Here is a 14,685-nt window from a genome sequence, read left to right as displayed (position 1 = left end):
TCTCTGCAAAGAGGGGTTCCCAGTGTGGTCCTTTTAAGTCGGAGACTTAGCTCAAGGGGCTTTGGGGTTAGCCCCAAAGTTGGCTCTTAGATCCAGGTGGGCTGGGACAGGTCCGGACCTTCTATTGGAATTCAAAGGGACCAGGATTTGTGAGTCAAAGGGTAATTTACATTAGCTAGGGGTTGGGAATCAAAGATTGGAATCTTCCCTGCATCAAATATGGAACATTATACATAACCTTCTGCTTTTATATAATGACAAGAAACCTATCTTGGAAATTACAAATTAGCTTGCGTTTGCCAGTTTGAGTTTCCTGGGCTTGGTACTTAGATGACCTTGGTCAAGTTATTTCTCTATATTTTTCTATTTCCTTGCTTGGAGGTGGTATCTAGGGCTCACTCTCATATGTGGGCATGCTCCTCCAGAAAATACCTGTGGTTAAAAGCACCTTGTCAACATGAACCAAAAATCATTGATCAATCTATATGCATTTCCTTAAATCTTTATTTTTATTAGGGCACCCAGAGGACACTAATGTATAATCAACCAAAGAAAAATAGGTGATTAAGATTTCCTATGACTAGAAGTTCTCCTAACTGTGCCATGGCATGAAGTGTGGGGATGGGAAGCAGAATATCTACAGGATATTGGTGATCAGAGAACATGCATGGAGTGGAACACACAGAGGAAAAAAACACATGTCTTGGGAGCCACTCCTATCTTACACATGTCCTATGTACAGTGAGTGTCTGACACAGAATTAAGACCTAAACAAATTCTTGTTGCTTTTCTGCTTACCTTTGGCAGATCACTTAACCTGTCTGGGTCTCAGTTTACCAATAAGAGTAAAATGGGGAAAGTGAATGAGACCTGGCTTAGGTTCTCTGGTATTCTTTGTTCTGTTCTCCACTGAGCTGGTATCCTGCCAGTTGCAGGGATGGGATGATGTGCTAGGTAGAGAAGCTGATTACTATCTTTTTTTTCCCCTGAGGCAGTTGGGGTTAAATGACTTGTCCAGGGTCACACAGCTAGGAAGTATTAAGTGTCTGAGATCAAATTTGAACTCAGGTCCTCCTGACTTCAGGGCTGGTGCTCCATCCCTTGTGCCATCTACCTGTCCCTGATTATTATCTTTAAAATTTTTTTTTGGTTATTTTCCCCCCAGATATGCATATAGACAACTTTTGACTTTCATCTTAAAAAAAAAAAATTGAGTTCCAAATTTTCTCTCTCCAGCCCACACCTTTCTCCTCCTTGAGATGATAAGCATATTATTGCCTCTTAAAAGCTCCAATTGTATTGTGGTTAAAACCCCAGCCAGCCACAAGCAAGAGAAACCTTTGAGAACTTTTAGTCATCATTTGAGCTTCTTTTCTTCTGCTGAATCTTGGAATCGAAAACTGACCAGAGGTTAGTTCTAATTTTATCTAAAATATCATCTCTGTTAGTATTAGTAAAATAGCAAAAGGAGCTGGGGTAAGATTTTCTTCCTAACTTCTCTAATGCCCTCAGTTTCCAGTAGTTCAGAAGTAAGACAAGTCAACAAAATAAGCCTTTTAAGTACTTACTAGGTGCCTTGCATTATGTGCTCTAAGAAAGAGTCCTTGCCTTCAAGAAGCTTATATTCTAATATGTAAAGACAACAAAAAAATGGGTGAATAGGTATGACTTAAAGTTGATGAAAATGGACTCTTTGCCCTTCTTTCCCCTAGGGGGGAAAATATCTTTACATGTAAACTGAGGATAATGATAATCATGCAATATATCTCTCAGTGTTGTTGTGATGAGGGTACTTTGCATCATAAAAATAAGAAATATACCCTAAAAGTATAGTCATCTAGTGTAAGGTGAGTTATCCAGTATGAAAGGGAAAAAAAGGAGGAAACTTAATGTATAATGTCAATGTAAAGTTTGCTTTTAAGTTGTCTAAATCAAATTCATCCTAAGTTTTAAATTCTAATATCTATTTTACTAAAACTGAGGATAATGACACTCATGTCACATATCTCTCAAGGTTCTTGTGAGGAGAATACTTTGGATATTATAAAGCATCATTATATATAGAATATATCCCTAAAAAAATCCCTAAAATTAAAAAAAAATCACTACTCTATAGTGAATAATATAGTCTGAAATGAGGAGAAAAAAAAGAGAGGTAGCACAACTATCTGAGTGCTGGAATTACAAAGATTCTGCCATCAAGGAGTTTAAATTCTAATGAAGGATAAAGTGTGTAAAAGAAAGATACACACAAATAACTGATATAAAGGAGAATGATATTAATATGAAAGAGGCATCATCTTTGCCAGAGCCAGGGGATCAGAGAAGACTTCAGGGAGAAGAGTGTCATGTAAGCTGGGCCTTGAAGGAAAGGAAGATTTTCATTAAGAGGGGTAGGTAAAATACAAAAGAGGTAAAAAGTTCCTTTTTTTTTTTTTTTTTTTTTTTTTTTTTTTTGGTAGGGTAGAGATACAAGAAGGGTGTGTTCAAAGGCACAGAGATAGAATAAGGAAGGATAAAGACATAGCTGGAATTGTCCAGTGTGTCTGGAAAGAGAGTGTATGAAAGGAAAATGTAAATTTAGGCTTGAAATATGGATTGAAACAGATTATGGCAGGCTTTGAATGTTAGGATCTGGAGTTCAGAGTCTTAAGAAACATTTTTTTCTTCTTTGAGCACTACATAAAGACTCAATACATTATGTTTTCCAAAACTGACCATAGTAAAAATTAAAATAAAATGGCAGAGAAGCAAAAAGGGTTTTTTTTTGTTTTTTTTGTTTGTTTTTTTTTTTTTTGGAGGCAATAGTACTTTAAGGGAGACATTGGAGTGAATGAAAACTAAGAGAAAGATACATTTTATGACAGACAATTTCATGTCCAATTACCTAATTTAAATCATGGGTAACCTTTTGAATAGTGATTTAGAAGTTTCACATAAAAGACATTTTCTATTAATAATATTAACACATGAAATAATTTATAAAAAACTGGCCACATAAATTTCATCCCTAAATGGTGTTTTACACAATCTACATAGAAGATATTTTTGGAAAATTTTTACTTGGAGAAAAAAATACAACGGAACTTCACAACTTCCTTTGAGTAAAAGAACAAATTTACTGAAGCACAACTTAGCAAAAGGCATTTTATTTGCAAGGTTTTTTTGTTATCTCAAGGTAGATAATTCTGATAGCTCTATCTACCTGAGTAGTTTTGATGTTGACTTTAAGATAGGTATGTATGAGATTATTTGTAAGACATTTACAGTGTGATTACAGTAAAGTTACTTGAGTCAGGAGTGGGAACTTTGCCACTTGCTAATGCACATTTCTGTAGCATATTTGTAGTAATTGTTTCCTAAAAGGTAACATCTGACCTGAAGAATTATATTATTAGCAGAAGCTTTGTGTTCATAATTTTCCTAAGACTATTAGAAGATTGTAATCAATCAAGGAGACATTTGAGCTTCACTTATGAGGTAGTTAACTAGTAACAAATACCTACAGTAAAGCTTTCTTTCCATTTAGGCCAACGGAGAAAATAACAATGCTAGATCATGCTGCATTTTATATTAAATATGAAGAAGAGAATTATAGATAGGGAACCCAAGTATCAGAGAAAGTGAAAACAAAAAGTTTGGTAAAGTCTTTGACAGGTGACATTTAGTACTCTGGTTATTAGCAAGAAGAGAAGACATGATTTAGAGGATTTGGAGTCAGGATTTGGGTTCATATTATGGTTTTTCTGCTTCCTGCCTTAGTGACCACCGAAAATAATTTTTTCTCATTGAGCCTTGGTTTACTCATCAGTCAAATGGGCATGTTAGATTAAATGAACTCTACAAGCTTCCTCCCAGCTTTAAAGCTATGATCCTAAGGTGGAAGGCTGTGGGGTATTAATTTTAAAGGATAAGCATAGTTAGTTTTTTCCTCCCTGTAGCATCAAACTTATCTCTGTAGTTCTTGACATTTACATACTATACTGTAGAATTGAATAATGAGAAGCAATATGATGCAGTCATTAAAGATCCTTCTTTGTTTGGGGTTTGGAAAAATCTGGGTTTAGGTCTTGCTTCTTTCTCATTATCAATAGTTGTGTGGCATAGGGCAAGTTACTTAATTATTTAGTGCCCAAATGATACTTGAACATTGTAAACTGCAGAGGAGTTTCAGACCTGTATAATTCAGACCTGTAGGATATTCCCTATACTGATGAAATCACAGATGAGAGCCAAAAAGCAAGAAACAAACAAAGAGGTATAATGGTACATTTAACATTTTCTTCTCCTCTTCCAACTTTTGACAGTAAAGGTAGCATATAGCAAACAAACAATTTTGGGTAATAATTTTGAAAATCATGAAAATGCCAAATGAATTGGTAATTCTTTCCCTATATACAATTCTTTAACATTTCATCTGATCTCTATCACTTCATGCTTTAGTACTCAATTAAATTGGCTGTCATAGTCAAAATTTAAAAAAAAATTAGCTGTGACCTGCTTTCTGGAGAACCATTAAGTCTGGTCCTTGAGTGATAGCCATGCAATCTGTCACTAGTCCCAGTTCTCAAAGCTTTTCCAGTTTGGTAAGACCTGCCTGGAGCTTGTACTCCCTTGGCTAGCATCACCTTGGAGATTCCAGGGTCACCTCCATGCCATGAGGAGGTGCCATTGAAAGAAGGACTTTGGTGAAGGATATTATGTAATATCAGAACATAATGCAAAGTGAATCATTTATGACTTAGAATTTAAAAGTACTTATGGTAATTTATGTTAAATATATCATAATTTATTTAGAAAAGGGGACAGATGTTGTTATGGTGCAGTCACAGCTGTTTACCATACTATTATTAAATCACTATATTATATGACAGTGTTTGAAACAAACTTTTTTGTCCTTAGTCAAGTTGAGTACTGTGGATTAAAAGTGTCTTTTAAAATGTTGATCCTCTGAAAGCTTATTCCTCCATTAACCAATGATGATTATGGAGGAAAAAACTATTTCGGCATCATCAGTAGATTGCAAAATTGGTATCTCTCCTTTGTCTCACCTACTGGGTTCTTTCCTTATCACTTTCAAACATGCCCAAATCCTCCCGTATTTTTAAAAACAACAAAAACAACAAAACTCCCCAAAGCCCCAGAACCAAACCCAGCTTTCACTGTCAATTCCCCTTTCTTCAAACTATATTCTTTTATACCTTAAACTATCCTTTGCAATATCTTTTCAATTCTCATCACTCACTGAAACTGTTCTTTCTTTCCAAAGTTATGGAAGATGGTATTCAAAAGGGAGCTAGATAGAAGGTTAAAAGAGATGGGGACAATGCATGGTAATGGCCAGGAAGTAATTTGTTCAACTGGTTCCTCATAAGAAAAGGTCAAAAGATATCTTTCCCCCATAGATCCAGTAAAAAGGTCAAAATGATTTTGTTGGGTAAGGGGTCAAGTTTGAGGAGAAAGGCCTGAGTAGAAGTAATGTGATTTGCAAATGACCTTATTTCATAAGGATGAAATTCTATTAAATAAGTTGTATTCTCAAATTGTACTAAAAGCTGTCTCTCTATACCTTGTACTTTCTCCTGGATAATTTTGTTCCTCTGTATTTTTTATATTAATTTAAAAAGTTTTGTTGATGTATTTTATTTTTATATTATAAACATGTACATTATTCTTACTTTGTGAGAGGTTCCTTATTACAAAATAAAACAGCTAAATAGTATGCCATGACTTCAAATGAAAGTATATGCAACATTTTGTATCTGTGATACCTTTACTTTCATTTTCTGAACAGGAATCAATTTTATCACCCTCTCTCCACCCACTGAATTGGGGGGTGAGAAACATTTCTTATAACAAATATGATTAATCAAGAAAAGTATATTCCTTTAGCAGATGCATATAAAAACAAATGTCTCATTCAACTTAAATGGAAGTACAGTATGCTAATCCATACACAAAGATCATTGGGGGCTACATATTGACTTAGTTTTAAAATATAATATTATTTTTTAAAATCACATTCTAATTTATTTGTTGAATGTTTAAATAACATTTTAATCTGATTTGAGGAGAAGTATTATGAACCACATTTTAAAATACTATGCTCTAATTCTATTACATCTCTGCCATAGATCTCATATTAGTCTTCTGGCATCATCAATGTCATTGTATCAATTACAGTTATTACAGACTTTAAAGTTATTTATTTTTGCATTGTGATTATTATATAAATTATTTTCATGATTCTGTTTACTTCATTTTTCATCAATTCATAGGTCTTTCCATATTGTTTTGATTTCATCAATTTCCTCATTTTCTATAGCATATTCATACTCTATATTTATATACCACACCTCATTCATTCAGCCATTGTTCAATTGTTGGACATCCTCATAATATATTTTGGGTATAAGCCTAACAATGGTATCGCTAGATCAAAGGGCACACACTGTTGGTAACTTTTCATGTATAATTCCCAGTTGCTTTCCAAGAATGGCACATTCTCAGGTTCACCAAAAGTACATCAGTGTGCCTTTATTGTTGTTGCTGTTGTTTTAACCACAGTCCCTCCAATATCTATTATTTCCTTTTCAGAATGAATGATAAACAACAACCTCCTTGAATGTGGGACTGTCTTTTGTCTTTTTATTTTATTTTATTTTGGGTATCTCCAGGCACCACAGTGCTTGGCACAGAGTCAGCACTTAAAAAAACTGTTTATCAGTTGACTGATCAGCTATACTTCATATTCAATATTTCTTGAGAGATTTTAAGATTAGCACAGAATACAGTGGCCCTAATATTGTCTGCCTTGTTTAGGACACTAGCTTTCTATTCTTCTTCTATTTTTTTTTTTTAAGCTGAAGCAATTGGGGTTAAGTGACTTGCCCAGGATCTGTGTTAATACTAGGAAGTATTAAGTGTCTGAGGCTGAATTTGAACTCAGGTCCTCTTGATTTCAGGGCTGGTGCTCTAACCACTGCCCCACCTAGCTGTTTCTAGATTTCTCTTAATACCATCTCAGATCACATCAATTCCATTGACTGTCAGCTCATATTACTTATTTAAATGGAAGTTTTGGTCAAGTAAAACATGAATTCTGATACCTAGGAATATCTCCTTTATTATATATTTTTGTGAGTGTATTTTTTTTCCCCTCAAGTGCAGAAAATCTCCATGAAATTTTCTATGCCCAGTGTAGCTCAGTTCCTCTTCCCTATATTCCTAGGGTTTTTCTAAAACTCTACTTTATCTTATTTGCTCCTCATAATAATCTTATGAACTCCTGCACTTATAGTTACCCCAACTTGTTGATGAGGAAACCGAGAGTCATATAGCTTGTGAATTTCTTCTGGTCAAACAAATAATAAGTGCAATTTATTTATATTAAATTTATTTGGAGAGGGGGAATTGAACTCAGAATTCCTTGTTAATAAAATTGAGTTGGAATAGGGGACATGATTCTTTCTAGATCTAATAGTCTAATTCTGTTAGGATTAACCCAGATGTTTTATTTGTTGATAAGTTTATTTCTAAGGACTCTTTTTTGGAGAGTAAAAGTATTCTTTTTTTTTCTTTTTTGGAGATTATACTTGTATAATCAGATGAACTATTTCTTAAGTGCTGAGGTTCTAAGACCTATGACTTCTGGGCTTTCTTGATTTGATTGTTCTTGGTACCATTACCAACAGAGTTGACTTTGGGGCAAATTGCAAATTAGATTAGTCCCTGTCTGTATTCAAAATCTTGGCTAGGACTCTCCTCTTGGATTTATAGCCATCAGGGTCAATTCAGATCCAGAAGAGGTTAAAGAAAAAAAAAAGTTGACGTCTGCAGTTGGTTTTCCTATTACTAAGATTTAATTAATTATACTAAATAAACTTAATATAATATGAAGAATGATCATCAATAAACAAAATTAAATCACACTTATTAAGATAAATGAGGGAAATACATTTGGGAAAGCAAGAGCTTTAATTTTCTTTTGATAAGGTTTGTTTACTTGCTAAATCACAGTTCCATCAGCTGCAAAACTCCCACTAATTAGTATGAATTAGTTAGGCGCTGCTATACTAGTCCCCCAATTGATTCAATTTCTTCTTTCAAAACAAATTGACATTATTTTAGTTATGAAGAAATTGTTTTTTCTCACCCAATGAATATATTAGATAATTGACTTTTTAAAATTTACTTTTGCATAGCTAAGGGTTCACAATGCTGATGCAGAAACAAAATGAAGATCACTCTCATTTATATGGTGGTTTAAAGTCTCTTATTTCAAGCCCGCGAGGTAGATGTTTCTTTTATGCCCATTTTACAGATGAGAAAACAGAAGATGAAACACATTAAGTGACTCTTGATCATATAGTTAGGTTTTATGTCAGAGGCAAGATTACCATACCACATAGTATGTCTTCCTTAAACATTAAAAGACATGATGTATTAAAATGTTTCATTTTACTAGATTTTTTTTGGTTGGCAAACTTTTACTGGCATTTAGACATTAAATATTTGGGTTGTATCTGTTCTATTCTTTTCCTCTCCCCACCATGCTTTAAGCTTAAGTATTTCAAAAGATTCCTTTTTTGAGAAGGAACAGAAAAGTTTTTCTCAAAGGTTTTAATAGCAAGTTTTATATGTACTTCATTTTCCAATTTTGTAACACAGCAGGTAGTTTTGCTTTTGAAAGGCATTATAATACTAGTAGCAATGTAAATTAGACTATTGTATTTTAGTCTTTTCAAATGTTGTATTAACATTTGTTGGAAGTAGTTGGTAATAGAAATAAGTCTTAAACTTTAATGCTTTTTGCTTCATTTTCATGTACTTTAAGAGAAGGTATGGTATAATACAAATAAAAAAGGGGGGGGGGAGAGTTCTTGAATATCAGCTGCTCCTGCCCACAGAACTAACAACAGTGGTACCAAAATAGGGATCTGTCCAAAGTTGTAGGATGCAGGAGTTCAGATCTTAATGATCTGTGGGTGTTTATTTTGCGATAAGAAAGGAAACAGCATTTGTTAAGTGCTGATTATGCTCCAGACTTTAGACTAACCTCTTTACAAAAATTAATCATTTTTGTTTCTCATATCAACCATGGTATTGTATGATTATATTACATATAACACATATATACATATGTAATATAAATATCGCAACATGTGATATATTCACATTGTATGTAATATTATAATCTCCATTTTACAGTTGAAAAAATTGAGACACAGTTACTTAAATGATCTGCCCAGAATCAAGTATGTGTGGTATGAAGATTTACAGACTCAAGTGAATAGCATTAACATTCAAAAATCTTCAAATGTAAAGGACCTCAGTTTTCCTTTCACTTTTATTATCTCTCATTCCATCCTTACAGCATACTATTATTCTTATTTTACAGATGGCAAAGTGGATTCAGAAAAACATTTAATGACTTGGCCCTGAGACCAAACCTCAGACAAAGTTCCTGATTCTTAAACTAATATTATTTAAACCAGGTTTTACTGCATTTTCCTTCAATTTAAGGTAAAGTAAACATGGGGAGTGTGGGGGGCTAATCATGTGTTTTGAGTGACCCTGAAGTGCCCCATTCTAATTTATTATCTAAAGTAGGTTCAAGGATGTGCATTTCTATATTTAAAAAAAACAGGCTCCTAGTACACTAGACAAACCTAATGTATTTGGGTACATACCTTAAAACAAGAAGTTTTTAACTCTTCAGAGTAGCCATGTTACAAAACCTTACAGATTACTGAGGTCTGAGTAGATACCATAAACAACTTAGAGCTATTAGAAGACTGATCATTACTATTCCCTTATTTTGCATTTGCATATTATTATTTATAGTCATTGAATTTCTGTATCCTGTTCCAGGCATGTCTAACATATCTATTTTCTGGGAAGCCAGATACTTTTCTATAAAATATCATAGCTATCCTACAGAGTTTTAATTCATTTTGGACATAATTCTGACTCATTCCAACTGTTTTTGAAAGATCAAACTATCTAGTTGGAATGTGACAATAGCAATTCCTTTTAAAACTCTTTCCATAGTGTGACCCTGGGCAAGTCACTTAGCTTCAATTGCCTCAGCAAAAGAACACAACAAAACAAAGCAAAACCAATATTCTTTCCATAGGGAGATTTGGTGTCTTCTAGTATTAGAGCTATGGGTCCTATTAGTCCTTATTTGGTTGAATACTAAAGAGTAGGCTTTCATTCAGTAGCAGAAAGTGCCATGTTTGCTAGAATCTTTTCTTCTCTCTTATAGAGGTTCAGAAATTTTCTTAGAAGGAGGATAATACCTATTGCTTCAATCTAGATATTGTTCTTAAAATTGATAGTTTAAATTTGAGTGTGTTATTTAGCTGGAATTGCACTTTCTACTTTGGCTTCTCTACTCCAATTCATCCTCCACAGAGGTGCCGTAGTAACTTTCCCTAAGTCAAGATTTTACCATATTGTTTCCCAATTTAGTAAACTCCAATGACTCCTTTTTTTTCTCTAGGATAAATTCTTGTTGGCCTTTAAAGGCCTCATCCTGTCTCTTCAGTCTCTTTAGTCTCTTTGGACAGTTTTTCTTTTTTTGACAGTCATTTCTCTACTCAAATTGGTCTTCTTGTTTGTAGTCCTCCTATATGGCATTCCACCTTCATCTTCCATCTCCATGCATTTGCTTTGGCCATTGTTCATGCCTGGAATGTGCTCTTTTTCTACCCCTTACCCCCCTCCCCCCACTGAGAATTCTTCATTTCCCTTATGTCATAGATCAAGCTCTTGATCTCACCCACCCCCAAATGCTATCTTCCTCCTTTTCAATTCATCCAAGGATGAATTGAATGTATTTTGTACTTATCCCATATATATACCCATATAGAATCTATGATGATTAGAAGACAATACCTGAGAGCTCCTTTTGAGTTGTCAAGGTCTTAATGAATATTAAATTACATGAGAGGTATATAAATAGTATGAAAGGGATAGTGGGAAGAAGAAACTTGAAGTAGTGAGAAAAATTTTGAGTCCAAATAAATACGTATTTATTGCATTCACTTCCATCTATCAGTTATAAGAACAGTGTCTAGACTTAAAATGACATTCACTTTCTTCTAAAAGAAATAACTGTATGAATCTTGCATCCCAAGATGTAATTATGAATTATAATAATATTGGTACTATTATTTCTGATTGACTTTATATGATTTGATATTGGGTAGCTACAGCTGTTCTTTTTTGTAACTGAATAAACTAAGGCAAAAGGAGTGAAAAGCAGAAATTTTTGGTCAATCTTTGAAAAATGCTTCTCAGTAGAAATCATACTATCTGCTCATCAGCGTCAACAGATATGAATTGAGCCTGTAATATAGGGTGATGGCACTAAAGTCAATGGGATATTATAGGAAAATATATTAGTAGAAAAAATGGTAAAAATCAATTTTTACCTAAATAACATTTAGAGGAGATTTGATTGTTCCAAATCATACTCTGAAAGATTATTTAATTTCTAAGAAGGTTAATAAAATAATTGCATAATTATAATATGCAATTATATAATGCAAATATAAAATAAAATAATGCATGATTAAAGGTTTGCTTAGGATTAATTAATAGTACATTGAAGTTTTAAAAATAAGCTGTTAATATAATTTATAGTACTTTGGGATCTTCTAATGAGTATATAACATGGACTTGAAATATAATTTTATTTTAAATAATTATAGAAAGTAATAGGAATTATATCTTTGCTTTTTTGTTATATATTGTTTTTCATATTTATGAACTTAATCAATAGGAAGTCTGTGCTCACGAATGCACCCCCACTTATAACATTGTTACACTGGGGAAATACGGTCTACTTTATGGTGCTTCACTTTGAAATGGTGTGCAGGCATACAATATAGTAAAAAGTAGTGATTAACTCTATTTAAATATAATAAGGCCATATTTAATGTGAACTCTGCAGATTCAGACTTTTCATGTTGAAATCCAACTTATCCAATTCAACAAACATTTACTATGTGATTCTTTAGATATTTGCTTTCAGTTTTTGATTATTTGCTTTGTGGATTGGCCGTAACCTTTTTCAGTTCTAAAATGGCTTTATCCACCAGCTACTATGTACTTAGTCTACTTTTTTCTCAGTTTGTTATTTTTTTGAGCAATTTTTAAAAGGAGATCTATACTGTGGTATATTTTGATTGCTTTATTTTTTGCCTTTTAGATCCTGTAGATAATTCTCTCTAAGTGTGGATAAGAAAGGAGATAATCAATTGTCAATTTATTAACAACTATATCAAATTGCCATAAGTTCTGGGTAAACAAAAGAAAATGATCAATGTTTTATGCTTGAACAATTTTTGAGTGATGGGGATATTTGTCACTAGTTTTTAAAGTGATCTTGTTTACTTGACATAGAAACAAGTATTAGGAATTAGGCCTAAATTTTCTTATTGAGAAAATAGACATTTTTTGGGTCCATTGTAATCCTCTTTGTAGTAATGGTGATTTAATGTGTTAATAGCAGCAATGAAGTAGAGTGATTTGGGGAGGAAATTATTCAGGATTATTAATTTAGGATATTCATAAAAGATATGAGAATCAAATTAAGTCTTATAGGGAAAATATTATTGCTTTTTGTGTTAACCACATTAAGTCAGAAATTAATATTGTAAATAGCAATTACCTTGTCACTATTTAGAATTCAGTATTAACTTTTGTTCTATGAGCAGTTTTCTTTCGATTTTTAAAGCAGAATTCTAGTCAATAATCAAAACACCCAATTTAGGACTGGTTAATTCATTTTTAAAAATGTAGATGTTGAAATCGGAGAGAGAAAATTTTAATTTAATGTTATCAAACAGATAAATGAGTGTCATCTTTAATTATTACTGTATAAAATAGCTACTGCTACATATAGATTGAATATATACATGTGTATAATTAGGAAAATGGTTTAGGAAAGTTACTTTTATATTGAGAAAATACCTGTTGCTATCTACGTATAAATATTGAGATAATGAAAGAGTAAATGTAGGTATACTCCCAGTGGGTAGGATGCTACTTAGTGATATTCAGAGAATAGGTAAGACACATCCAAAAGTTATATTACTTAGGTATAATTGTGATGCAGGCCAAATGTCATATCTCCAGTGTTCTCCATATTTGTTCTTCATAGCACTTTCCTCTGTTGCCTGATTTCTTTTATAGTGATAAATTATCTGAGAACTAACTAAATTCAGCGCTCTCTCTCTCTCTCTCTCTCTCTCTGTCTCTGTCTCTCTGTATTTCTCTCGGTCTCTGTCTGTGTCTCTGTCTCTGTCCCTCTCTGTCTTTCTCTGTCTCTCTTTGTCTCTTTTCCCCTCCCCTCTCCTTCCTCTCTAGTCTATCACTATCTATATCTTTCTACCTAGTTATATAGTTAGCTCCTGTATACATCCTGTCCTGAGACTAGAATCAAAACTCAGCATAGTAGAATAAAGAATATTCATCTCCTGTCTCCTTCTGTCCTTTCTCCATATCTCAAATTCATATCCCACACAATTCTCAGACATATTGTGTTAGTAGAATTCTGTAGTACCTCGGAAGCAATTTATAGTTTGAATTTTAACCAAAACAATTCTTTCATGCTCTGCTGCTTATTTCAGTGGTGTCAACAACTAAACCTGAAACCAAGACTCCTAGATGGTACCAATGGGAAACTTCAAAAGCAGTCGCAGATTTACTTGAAACAGTCGATTTTATTACAAGTACTGAGGGGGGAATTTAAACAACTGTGTACTCTGAGACAATTTCAAAAGGTCGAGTGAGTATGTATTGGTTTCTTAATAGTAAATACACTATATAGGTGACTGGCACCCTAGGATAAACCAACAGGGCCCCTCCTTTGTCACACAGGAGAGAAGCACAGCTTTGTGCCAGATTAGCTATTATTTAGATAAGTTAATGTAAGTTCTACAATTGACTGAAATCATTACTAACTAGTATAGTTCATAGGGTCAAGATACTGGTACAACATGTACTGTATAGTAGTCACACCGGACTGGGATTTAGGAAGTATGGATTTATTTCCAGTCTTATTGTGTAGACTTAGAAAATTTCTTGCTAACTTTTTACCTCAGTTTTTCCATCTCTTAAAGATAGGATAATAAATTTTGTCCTATCATCATACCTACAAAGTAGCCTAAATACTACTTATCCATGGATTCTTCGGAAAGTTTTCAAATCAAATGAAAGATAAATTATTAGGAGCATTACCTACAGATTTCATTTCCCCTAAGGATAGAAAAAAAGAAAAGAACTTTAATTATAGCTAGAGGAATTATAGATCTTAGAATCTATGGGTTTTGAACTCAAAGGGACTTTGGAAGTGTTTTAGTACAAGTCTCTTACTTTATAGGTAAGGAAACTTATAAGTTATGTATTAACTACTATATAAATTAACTACTATTTAAGCCCATATAAGTTAGGTGACTTTTCTAAGGGAACACATCTAATAAGAGACAAGTCTTGTGTCTTTGAAGGCAGTGCTTTCTTTATTGTTTCATGAGGATAAGAGTAAATCTGTATCATCATCTTGCTAGTGGATTAGTTCTGAAGATGAAGAAAAACTTGTAGTAGGACCTCAGTAAGGAGAATTTTAATTATTACTAACAATACAGGTCATACTGAAGCAGTGTATCTTATATA

At 33.2% G+C, this 14,685-nt stretch overlaps 1 protein-coding gene across 5 annotated transcripts in view; it reads left to right on the top strand.

The window, feature by feature from the left end:
- RNF152 (ring finger protein 152) overlaps positions 1–14,685 on the top strand; it is a 96,850-nt gene that overhangs the window by 25,208 nt on the left and 56,957 nt on the right. For 3 of the 5 annotated variants that reach the window (XM_023495938.2, XM_031946159.1, XM_031946160.1), the window contains exon 2: positions 9,401–9,525. The exons of the other annotated variants lie outside the window; for them this stretch is intronic. The gene's annotated coding sequence lies outside the window, so the exon portion shown is untranslated. The remainder of the gene's footprint in view (positions 1–9,400; positions 9,526–14,685) is intronic. 5 annotated transcript variants of the gene reach the window in all.

This window comes from Sarcophilus harrisii, chromosome 1 (assembly GCF_902635505.1).
Source record: "Sarcophilus harrisii chromosome 1, mSarHar1.11, whole genome shotgun sequence".
Classification (NCBI taxonomy): domain Eukaryota; kingdom Metazoa; phylum Chordata; class Mammalia; order Dasyuromorphia; family Dasyuridae; genus Sarcophilus; species Sarcophilus harrisii.
Note: the sequence above shows the minus strand (reverse complement) of the source record. Positions and strands in the feature narration are given on the sequence as shown.